General features: G+C 38.2%; 1 non-coding gene across 1 annotated transcript; it reads left to right on the forward strand.

Moving 5' to 3' along the window:
* The first annotated feature begins 2,061 nt into the window (after positions 1-2,061).
* LOC112745597 (small nucleolar RNA R71) lies at positions 2,062-2,165 on the forward strand. Its single transcript, XR_003173516.1, has one exon. It is a non-coding gene; the product is annotated as a small nucleolar RNA R71 (small nucleolar RNA).
* The last annotated feature ends 8,357 nt before the right edge of the window (positions 2,166-10,522 follow it).

The following is a 10,522-nucleotide window of genomic DNA, read 5'->3' on the forward strand; positions in this document are numbered from 1 at the left end:
CCCTTTCTGGCGTTTAACGCCAACTAGACACCCTTTTCTGGCGTTAAATGCCAGTCTGTCTGCCAATTCTGGCATTTAACGCTAGCCAGACACCCTTTTCTGGCGTTAAACGCCAGTCTGTCTGCCAATTCTGGCGTTTAACACCCAGAATGCTGCCAGACTGGACGTTAAATGCCCATTCTGCTATCTTTACTGGCATTTAAACACCAGTAAGCCTGTCCTCCAGGGTGTGCTATTTTTGATGCTGTTTTTGATTCTGCTTTAATTCTGCAGCTGTTTTTATGACTCCACATGATCATCAACCTAAAGAAAATATAAAATAACAATGGAAAACAAATAAATAAATATAATTAAATAAAATTGGGTTGCCTCCCAATAAGCGCTTCTTTAATGTCAATAGCTTGACAGTGAGCTCTTAGAGAGCTTCACAGAGACTCAGAGCTTAATGGTGGCCTCCCAACACCAAACTTAGAAGTTGAGTGTGGGGGTTCTGTTTGACTCTGTATTGAGAGAAGCTTTTCATGCTTCCTCTCCATGGTTACAGTAGAAGATCTTTGAGCCTTAAACACAAGGTAGTCCTCATTCAATTGAAGGACTAACTCTCCTCTGTCCACATCAATCACAGCTTTTGTTGTGGCTAGGAAGGGTCTTCCAAGGATAATGGATTCATCCTCATCCTTTCCAGTGTCTAGGATTATGAAATCAGCAGGGATGTACAGGCCTTCAACCTTCACTAAGACATCCTCTACAAGTCTATAAGCCTGTTTTCTTGATTTGTCTGCCAATTCTAGTGAGATTCTTGAAGCTTGTACCTCAAAGATCCCTAGTTTCTCCATTACAGAGAGTGGCATGAGGTTTATTCCTGACTCCAGGTCACACAGAGCCTTCTCAAAGGTCATGGTGCCTATGGTACAAGGTATTAAGAACTTTCCGGGATCCGATTTCTTCTGAGGTAATTTCAGTTGAACCAAGGCATTCAGTTCATTGATGAGCAATGGAGGTTCATCCTCCTAAGTCTCATTACCAAATAACTTGGTATTTAGCTTCATGATTGCTCCTAGATACTAAGAAACTTGCTCTTCAACAATATCTTCATCCTCTTCAGAGGAAGAATACTCATCAGAGCTCATGAATGACAATAGTAAGTTTAGTGGAATCTCTATGGTCTCTATATGAGCCTCATATTCCTTTGGTTCCTCATTAGGGAACTCCTTAGTCGTCAATAGACGTCCATTGAGGTCTTCCTCACTGGAAATCATTGCCTCTTCCTCCTCTACAGGTTCGGCCATTTTGGGTATATTGATGGCCTTGCACTCTCTCTTTGGATTCTCTTCTGTATTGCTTGGGAGAGTACTAGGAGGGATTTCAGTAACTCTTTTACTCAACTGACCCACTTGTGCCTCCAAATTTCTAATGGAGGACCTTGTTTCAGTCATAAAACTGTGAGTGGTCTTAGTTAGATCAGAGATTATAGTTGATAAGTCAGAGAGGTTTTGCCTAGAATTTTCTGTCTGTTGCTAAGAAAATGATGGAAAAGGCTTGCTATTGCCAAACCTATTTCTCCCACCATTGTTATTATTGAAGCCTTGTTGAGGCTTATGTTGATCCTTCCATGAGAAATTTGGTTGATTTCTCCATGAAGGATTGTAAGTGTTTCCATAGGATTCTCCCATGTAATTCACTTCTTCCATTCCAGGATTCTCAGGATCATAAGCCTCTCCTTCATGGGAGGCTTCTTTAGCACTGCCAGATGCAGCTTACAATCCAGTCAGATTCTGAGAAATCATATTGACTTGCTGAGTCAATATCTTGTTCTGAGCCAATATGGCATTCAGAGTGTCAACCTCAAGAACTCCTTTCTTCTGAGATATCCCACTGTTCACAGGATTCCTTTCAGAAGTATACATGAACTGATTATTTGCAACCATGTCAATGAGTTCCTGGGCTTCTGCAGGTGTTTTCTTCAGATGAAGAGATCCACCAGCAGAGTGGTCCAATAACATCTTGGATAATTCAGACAGACCATCATAGAATATACATAAGATGCTCCATTCTGAAAGCATGTCAGAAGGACAACTTCTGATCAATTGCTTGTATCTTTCCCAAGCTTCATAGAGGGATTCACCTTCCTTATGTCTGAAGGTTTGGACTTCCACTCTGAGCTTGCTCATCTTTTGAGGTGGAAAGAATTTGGCCAAGAAAGCACTGAGTAACTTTTCCCAAGAGTTCAAGCTTTCTTTAGGTTGTGAGTCCAACCATATCCTAGCTCTGTCTCTTACAGCAAAGGGGAAAAGAATAAGTCTGTAGACCTCGAGATCAACCCCATTGGTCTTAACAGTGTCACAGATTTGCAAAAATTCAACTAAGAACTGATGAGGATCTTCCAATGGAAGTCCATGAAACTTGCAATTCTGCTGCATTAGAGAAACTAATTGAGACTTAAGCTCAAAGTTGTTTGCTCCAATTGCAGGAATTGAGATGCTTCTTCCATAGAAGTTGGAAGTTAGTGCAGTAAAGTCACCAAGCAGCTTCCTTGCATCTCTAGCATTGTTGTTGGGTTCGACTGCCATGTCTGCTTCTTTTTCGAAATTTTCTGTAAGGTCCTCTCCGGAGTATTGTGCTTTAGCTTCTCTTAGCTTTCTTTTTAGAGTCCTTTCAGGTTCAGGATCAGCTTCAACAAGAATGTCTTTATCCTTGTTCCTGCTCATATGAAAAAGAAAAGAACAGAAAAGAAGAGGAATCCTCTATGTCACAGTATAGAGATTCCTTTATGTGAGTAGAAGAATAGTAGAATAGAAGAATGAGAACAGAGATGAGAGAGGGAATTCAAATATTAATTAAAAGAAAAGAAAAATATTTTTGTTTTTATTTTAATTATAAGTTAGAATTCGAAATTTAAGAAAAGAAATAAAAGCAAATTGAAAACTAAATAAATTAATTAATTAAAAAGATTTTTGAAAAACTTGTTAGTTAGTTTTCGAAAATGAGAAGTGAAAAAGTATTTAGGTGGTTTTGAAAAAGATAAAAAATAGTAAACTTTTTAAAATTAAAATAAAAAAATCAAGTAGTTAGTTGAAAAAGATTTGAAAATCAAAATTTGAAAAGATAAGAAGTTATAAAAAGATTTTGAAATTAAAATTTTAAAAAGATATGATTGAAATTTATTTTGAAAAAGATTTGAAAGAGAAATTAAAAAGATTTGATTTTTGAAATTAAAGTTGATGACTTACTAAAAGATATGATTCTAGAATTTAAAGATTGAACCTTTCTTAACAGGAAAGTAACAAACTTGAAATTTTTGAATCAAAATATTAAATGTTATCAAAGATTTCAAAAGTCATGAAATAAAATTAAGAAAAAGATTTTGAAAATTTGTTTTAAAGATTTTCGAAAACATTAAAAAAAATGAAAAAGATTTTGAAAAAAAAATTAAGGAAGAATTCGAAGATATTAAAAGAAAAATAAAAAAGATTTGATTTTGAAAAAGATTTGAAAAGATAGAATTTTTAAATTGAAATTTTGACTTGACTAATAAGAAACAACTAAATTTTAAAAATATTTGACCAAGTCAACCCAAAATTTTGAAATTTATGAGTAAAATAAGGAAAAGATATTATTTTTGATTTTTTGAATTAATGAAGAAAGAGAAAAACAACAAAATGACACATGACATAGAAATTTAAGATCAAAGCAACTAATGCATGCAAGAACACTTTGAATGTCAAGATGAACACCAAGAACACTTTGAAGATTATGATGAACATCAAGAACATATTTTTGAAAATTTTTAAGAAAAGAAACACATGTAAGACACCAAACTTAGAAATTTTTAATGTTTAGACACTATGAATTCGAAAATGCATATGAAAAACAACAAAAAAATACAAAATATGAAAATCACAAGATTAAACTAAGAAAATCATCAAGAACAACTTGAAGATCATGAAGAACATAATGCATGAATTTTTGAAAATTTTAAGAAAATTAAAAAGAATGCAATTGACACCAAACTTAAAATTGACACTAGACTCAAACAAGAAACACAAAATTTTTTTGGTTTTATGATTTTATTAATTTTTTGTATATTTTTCAAAAAATTTTTGGAAAAAGAGAAATAAGAAATTCAAAATTTTTAATAAGAATTCCAAGATTCATGCAGTGTTAGTCTAAAGCTTCGGTCCAAAAGATTAGACATGGCCAATTGGCCAGGCAAGCTTTAGCACAGAATTATAAATGAGAATCCAAAGGCTCATGCAATGTTATTCTAAAGTTTCGGTCCAAAAGAATTAGACATGGCCAAATGGCCAGCCAAGCTTTAGCATAACAAATACAGCCATGTCCTTTCTACCATGGAAAGTGGAAACCTCGGTCCAAAAGATTAGACATGGCTTAACAGCCAGCCAGGCTTCAACATATCTCATGAAGATCTAGAATTCATTCTTAAAAATTTTTATGAATTTTTCGAAAACTAAAATATTTTTTTTCGAAAATAAAAACAAAAGCTTAAACATAAAATAAAATTACCCAATCTAAGCAACAAGATGAACCGTCAGTTGTCCAAACTCGAATAATCCCCAGCAACGGCGCTAAAAACTTGGTGCATGAAATTGTGATCACACTTTTCACAACTCCGCACAACTAACCAGCAAGTACACTAGGTCGTCCAAGTAATACCTTACGTGAGTAAGGGTCGATCCCACGGAGATTGTCGGCTTGAAGCAAGCTATGGTCATCTTGTAAATCTTAGTCAGGCGGATTCAAATGGTTATGAGGTTTGATAATTAAAAGATAAATAAAACATAAAAATAAAATAAAGATACTTATGTAATTCATTGGTGGGAATTTCAGATAAGTGTTTGGAGATGCTTTGTTGCTTCTGAACCTCTGCTTTCCTATTGTCTTCTTCCAATCATGTGTGCTCCCTTCCATGGCAAGCTGTATGATCCTCTCGGATGAAAAATAGCAGGTACGATCTCTGCATGGCTAATCAACTGTCAGATTTCTCGTCTCGGATGAAAAATACCAGGCACAGCTACCGCACGGCTAATCATCTGTCGGTTCTCACTAGCATCGGAATAGGATCTCTCTATCCTTTTGCACACTGTCACTGTGCCCAACATTCGCAAGTTTGAAGCTCGTCACAGTCATCCCTTCCCAGATCCTACTCGGAATACCACAGACAAGGTTTAGACTTTCCGGATCTCAGGAATGCTAGCAATTGTTCTAGCCTATACCACGAAGGTTCTAATCTCAGATTCGGATGCTTTGTTGTCAGGAGAGACGACGCGAATCGCGGATCAAAGACCTAAGAGAATATACTCCGACTGTCGTCCAATGACTACGTTGAACATCATGTAGAGCGCTTGTGGTTGTCAGGCACGCGGATCTTGGCTAAGCGAGTAACGAAGATAGTGGGTGATTGTCACGGGTCACCCCTTCATTCTGACTTAACTGAATTAAGTACAAGAGTATATCTTGGATAAGAAGTAAGCATGAATTGAAAGAAAAATAATAGTACTTGCATTAATTCATGAAGAACAGCAGAGCTCCGCACCTTAATCTATGAGGTGTAGAAACTCCACCGTGGAAAATACATAAGAGAAAGTAGGTCTAGGCATGGCTGAATGGCCAGCCTCCAAACGTGAACAATGGCATAAGCTATATGCGAATACAATAGTAAAAGTGCTATTTATATTAAACTAGTTACTAGGGTTTACATAAAATAAGTAACTAAGTGCAGATAGTGCATAAATCCACTCTGGGGTCCACTTGGTATGTGCTTGGGCTGAGCATTGAGCTTTACACGTGCATAGGCCATTTCTAGAGTTAAACGCCAGCTTGGATGCCAGTTTGGGCGTTTAACTCCTGTTTTGGTGCTAGTTCTGGCGTTTTACGCCAGAAAAGGGTCTCTGGCTGGCGTTTTACGCCAGAACGCCAGTTTGGGCCATCAAATCTCGGGCAAAGTATGAACTATTATATATTGCTGGAAAGCCCAAGATGTCTACTTTCGAACGCAATTGAGAGCGCGCCAATTGGGCTTCTGTAGCTCCAGAAAATCCACTTTGAGTGCAGGAGGGTCAGAATCCAACAGCATCTGCAGTCCTTTCTCAGCCTCAGAATCAGTTTTTTGCTCAGGTCCCTCAATTTTAGCCAGAAAATACCTGAAATTACAGAAAAATACACATACTCATAGTAAAGTCCAGAAATGTGATTTTTGCATAAAAACTAATAAAAATATAATAAAAAGTAACTAAAATATACCAAAAACTATGTAAAAATAATGCCAAAAAGGGTATAAATTATCCGCTCATCAGACACAATTCATAATCAAATTCACAGTGATGATAGCAAAACCAAAAGTAGTGAGAGTACTCTCCAAAAACCTCCAATCCACCCTATCATAAGCTATTTCTAGATCAATTTTAAAAGCAAGAGTACGTTTCTTGGATTTTGTGTGCTTCATGAAATTTGGAATTTCTTGGGCCACAATAATATTATCAGGAGCACCACGACCCAGAATAAAACCTCCTTGTAAAGGACTAACAATATCTAGAAGAAAAGGCCGAAGTCGATTAGTCAATACTTTGGTAATAATTTTATAAACAACATTACACAAGCTAATAGGCCTGAAATCCTTCATAAAGGTAGGGTTATCAATTTTAGGAATAAGCACAATCAGAGTTTCCATGATGCTAGGATTTAAGTACTCTCCCAAAAAAGCACTCCGAACAATATTCCAAATCTCGGTGCCTACTATCTCCCAATATTCTTTAAAAAAATAAGCTTGAAAGCCATTTGGACCAGGAGCCTTAAAAGGGCTCATACGGAATACTGCTGACTTGACTTCCGCAAAAGAGACAGGGTCAATTAACCTAGCACAAGCCTCGGTGCTTAGAGTGGGCATCAGAACATCCCCTAAACAATCAACCTCAACCTCTTCCGCTGTACCAAAAAGATTCTTGTAAAAAGATAGGGCTTATTCCTGGAGAATATCTGGATCAGTAGACCAAGACCCATCTCTAACATATAATCCATGTACTCTATTATGGTTTCTACACACCAAAGTCTAAAGATGAAAGAATTTAGTGTTTCTATTCCCATACTTGACACATTGCTCTCTAGATTTCTGGTACCAAAAAAGTTCCTCTTGCAATAAAAGCCTATTGTAATCTTCCCTCAATTCAGCTTCTTTAATTCTCAGAGATAACACATCGGTAACCTCTAAACGCCATTGAATCTGATCAATATGATATTCCAACTTACTTTTTCGCACAAAAATATTTCCAAAAATCTTTGAGTTAAGTCCAAAGAAGCCTGTTGAACCATCTTAAGCCTTTCAGTAACACCTCCAAACTCTTGATTCCAAGCCTTACTAATAACATGTTTATAAGAAGGATGTGTTGCCCACGCAGCTTGGAACCTAAAAGGATGAGAACCTTTCACTCTGGGGCCACCATGACAACGAACTAAAATAGGATAATGATCAGAATGAAACCTGCTAAGAATTTCAGAATAACCCCCAGGAAACATTGTCATCCACGCCTCATTAACTAGAGCTCTATCCAACTTTTTAGCCAAGTCCCTGCCAGCTTGAACTGCTCTATACCAAGTATATCTCCTACCAGTCACTTTAAGATCAAAGAGCTCACAGTCATCTAGAGTAGTAGCTAATAGACTAGCTCTGTGAGAAGAAAAATAAGCACATGTACTCTCGTCTGGTGCCACAATCTCATTAAAATCACCAACAGCCATCCACGGTCCATTATGGCCTAAATTAATAGAACGCAAATGATCCCATAGCATACTTCTTTTTTCGAATTGAGGACTCCTATACACTGCACTAAAAAGCCAAATTAAGTTACCCACACTCACTTTTACTGTAATACATTGGTCAATTTGGTCAATAACCACACAAGAAGCATTAGCAATAGAAGATAGAAACCAAATGCCACCCATGTGTCCTCCTGCTTCCTCAATACCAACACAATGAAAACCCAACTTATCCCAAAAATTCTTCAAATTATTAAACATTGTATGAGTTTCAAAGAGAAAGAAGAAAGATAGTTTATATATTCTCACCAAATTTTTGCAATGCACACGGGCCATCTTGCTAGATGCACCCCTCACATTCCAGGCTATGATATTGAAACTATACATAAAAAACAGTAAAAAGGGAGCTCCAATAACAAACCTGAGACTCAACATGATGTCCCTGTCTTCGACGATCCTTCCTTTAATGGACTCTCAAGTTGTAGCACAATTTTCTCCGTCGAAACTTGCGCCACACTCACCGTCGATGCTCCATCCTTATCTACTGGTGAATTCTACAAAGAGTTTGGGTGAGGACGCTTTCACACAGTGCCATTTGTTGTCTCTCCTTGCTGCTGATGATGAACGTTGTGCCGGGTCCCCGAAGAAGCCATACTAACTGGTTTTCTAATATTGATGCCCCTACTTAATTTTACTTTGGATCCAGCAGCATGTGTTGTACGTTGGTGATTAGGCCTTGTCCAAGTATTGGTAGCCTTGTTAGGAGTCTTCTTTGCTTTTGGTTGGACCTGATGGGTGCTAGGAGAAGGCTTTTGACCCATTTTATACTTTCCTTTCCTAATCACTTCAGTCCAGCCTTCCAAATCCTCATGTTGTGCATGGTTTACATGAACAGCATGCAAATCACTCTCCACCAAATCCGGGACAGCAACATTTACAGTCTCATCTCCAAGATTCTTGCCAAAATTAAAACTTGCCTTTTCCACATGCACTGGATTTTTTGAATTTGAACTTTCTGCCTGCTTTGCTACATCGCCGACCACCTTGGCATTAGTTCCTCCTCCCGCATTGCTATCAGTCTTGCACACCTTCATATCATGACCAAACTTGAGACAAGAGCCACAAATAAGGTGAAGACTTTCATATTCAACCTCATATTCAACACCTTCAACAAGAATCTTCTTAGTCACTGGCAATCCTAAATCTATCTGAACACAGGCTCGAGCACCTCTTTCAGCTAATTTTGTTGCCAAATCAACCTTGACGGGAATGCCAACCGCAGCCATAACACGGAGCATTGCATCTTCTTGGTAGCACCAAATTGGTAATCCAGAAATTCTAATCCACACTAAAGTTGCTCTAAAACAGTTTTTACTTGATCTAAACTCTTGATCCCAAGGCTTCACAGCCACATAATTTCCCTTGATGATCCATGGGCCTCCTAAGAGAACCTTTTCTCGCTCCTCAGCCACATCAAACTTCACAAGAAAGTAGTCAAACCCCACATCCAATAAATCAAAACCTCCCTTAATCCGCCATACCATTCGGAGTTTATGAGACAATGCAGTGTAGCTATAATGTTTACCTAGCACCTTAATCACTATAGCATCCTTATAAGGTTCTGCCAAACAATTCTTAGCTTCTTGGATAAATGTGACACTCGGTGGCAAGAGATCTCCTTGCTTCCCAGAAACTACCGCAATGTTATCTCTCGACAAAGTTTCAACTAGTGAAAAAGCTTTAGCAATCTTGGAACCCACAACTTTGTCCCTGAAAGAAACCTTCAAAGGCTTAGAAACCACTCCCGAAATATGATCCTCCTTTTCCCCTGATGCAAGCCCTCCCCCCTTCTCCCCCTTATCTCTTCCGCCGACATTATTGGCTGCCTCGCCGTGTTTCACCCTCAAAGTCTCTTCCCTGCTCACTCCACCGCTCATCTTCGATTTTCAAAATTGTACAGTGTCCTTTGTGGAGTGTATGCTGATATGGCATTTTCTCAGTTTTTTGAATTTTCTCTTTTTTCAAAAAAATGTCACTTCAAGGGTCCCATACTCCCATTAACACATAACTCATCTTCTTCCTTTTCTTCTCTTTCTTCATTTACGGGGTCCCTTCCTCTCTTTTTCTCTCTCACTTTGAAACCCCATTTCATTTTCGTCACTTCAAGGATCACTCGCTCGCACTCATCTTCTCCTTCTTCTCTCTCTTTCTTTCATTCTGAAGTTATTCCCTTCTCTCTCTTTCTTATGAGAACCCTCATTCTGGTGGAGATCTCATTCTGATTTCACTTTTTTTTCCTCTGGAATTTTGAACCCATCTCCTATAGTTGTGAATCATCAAACGGCTTTCATGAATTATGATGGAAATCTATGGAGTTGCAGAGAGGCGTTGAGGAGGATCGATCGGACGCTGTGATGAGATCTAACAACAGACACTATCGCAAGGAGCAGGAGCGTCGTTAGCAACTGGGTAGGCAAGATGGGAGGATCGATCGTCAGTGATAGAGGCATCGAGGAGGAATGATAGAACGGCATGATAAAACCCAGATTGTTGATTCTCCGAGAGGTAGTAGGAGTGTGCTCAGCATCTGGATGGACAAGATGGGAGGATCGATCGTCACTCAGGTTCAGAGAGGGGAAAAAATCAATGGACCAACAACCATCCAGATTCAGAAAGCCAAGTACCTAGAGCTCGGAACTTTTCTCTTAAGGTCGTCGATTTTGTTTGTTGGTTGTGTGATCCAAAGAGAGTC

This window comes from Arachis hypogaea, chromosome 14 (genome assembly GCF_003086295.3).
Source record: "Arachis hypogaea cultivar Tifrunner chromosome 14, arahy.Tifrunner.gnm2.J5K5, whole genome shotgun sequence".
NCBI lineage: Eukaryota > Viridiplantae > Streptophyta > Magnoliopsida > Fabales > Fabaceae > Arachis > Arachis hypogaea.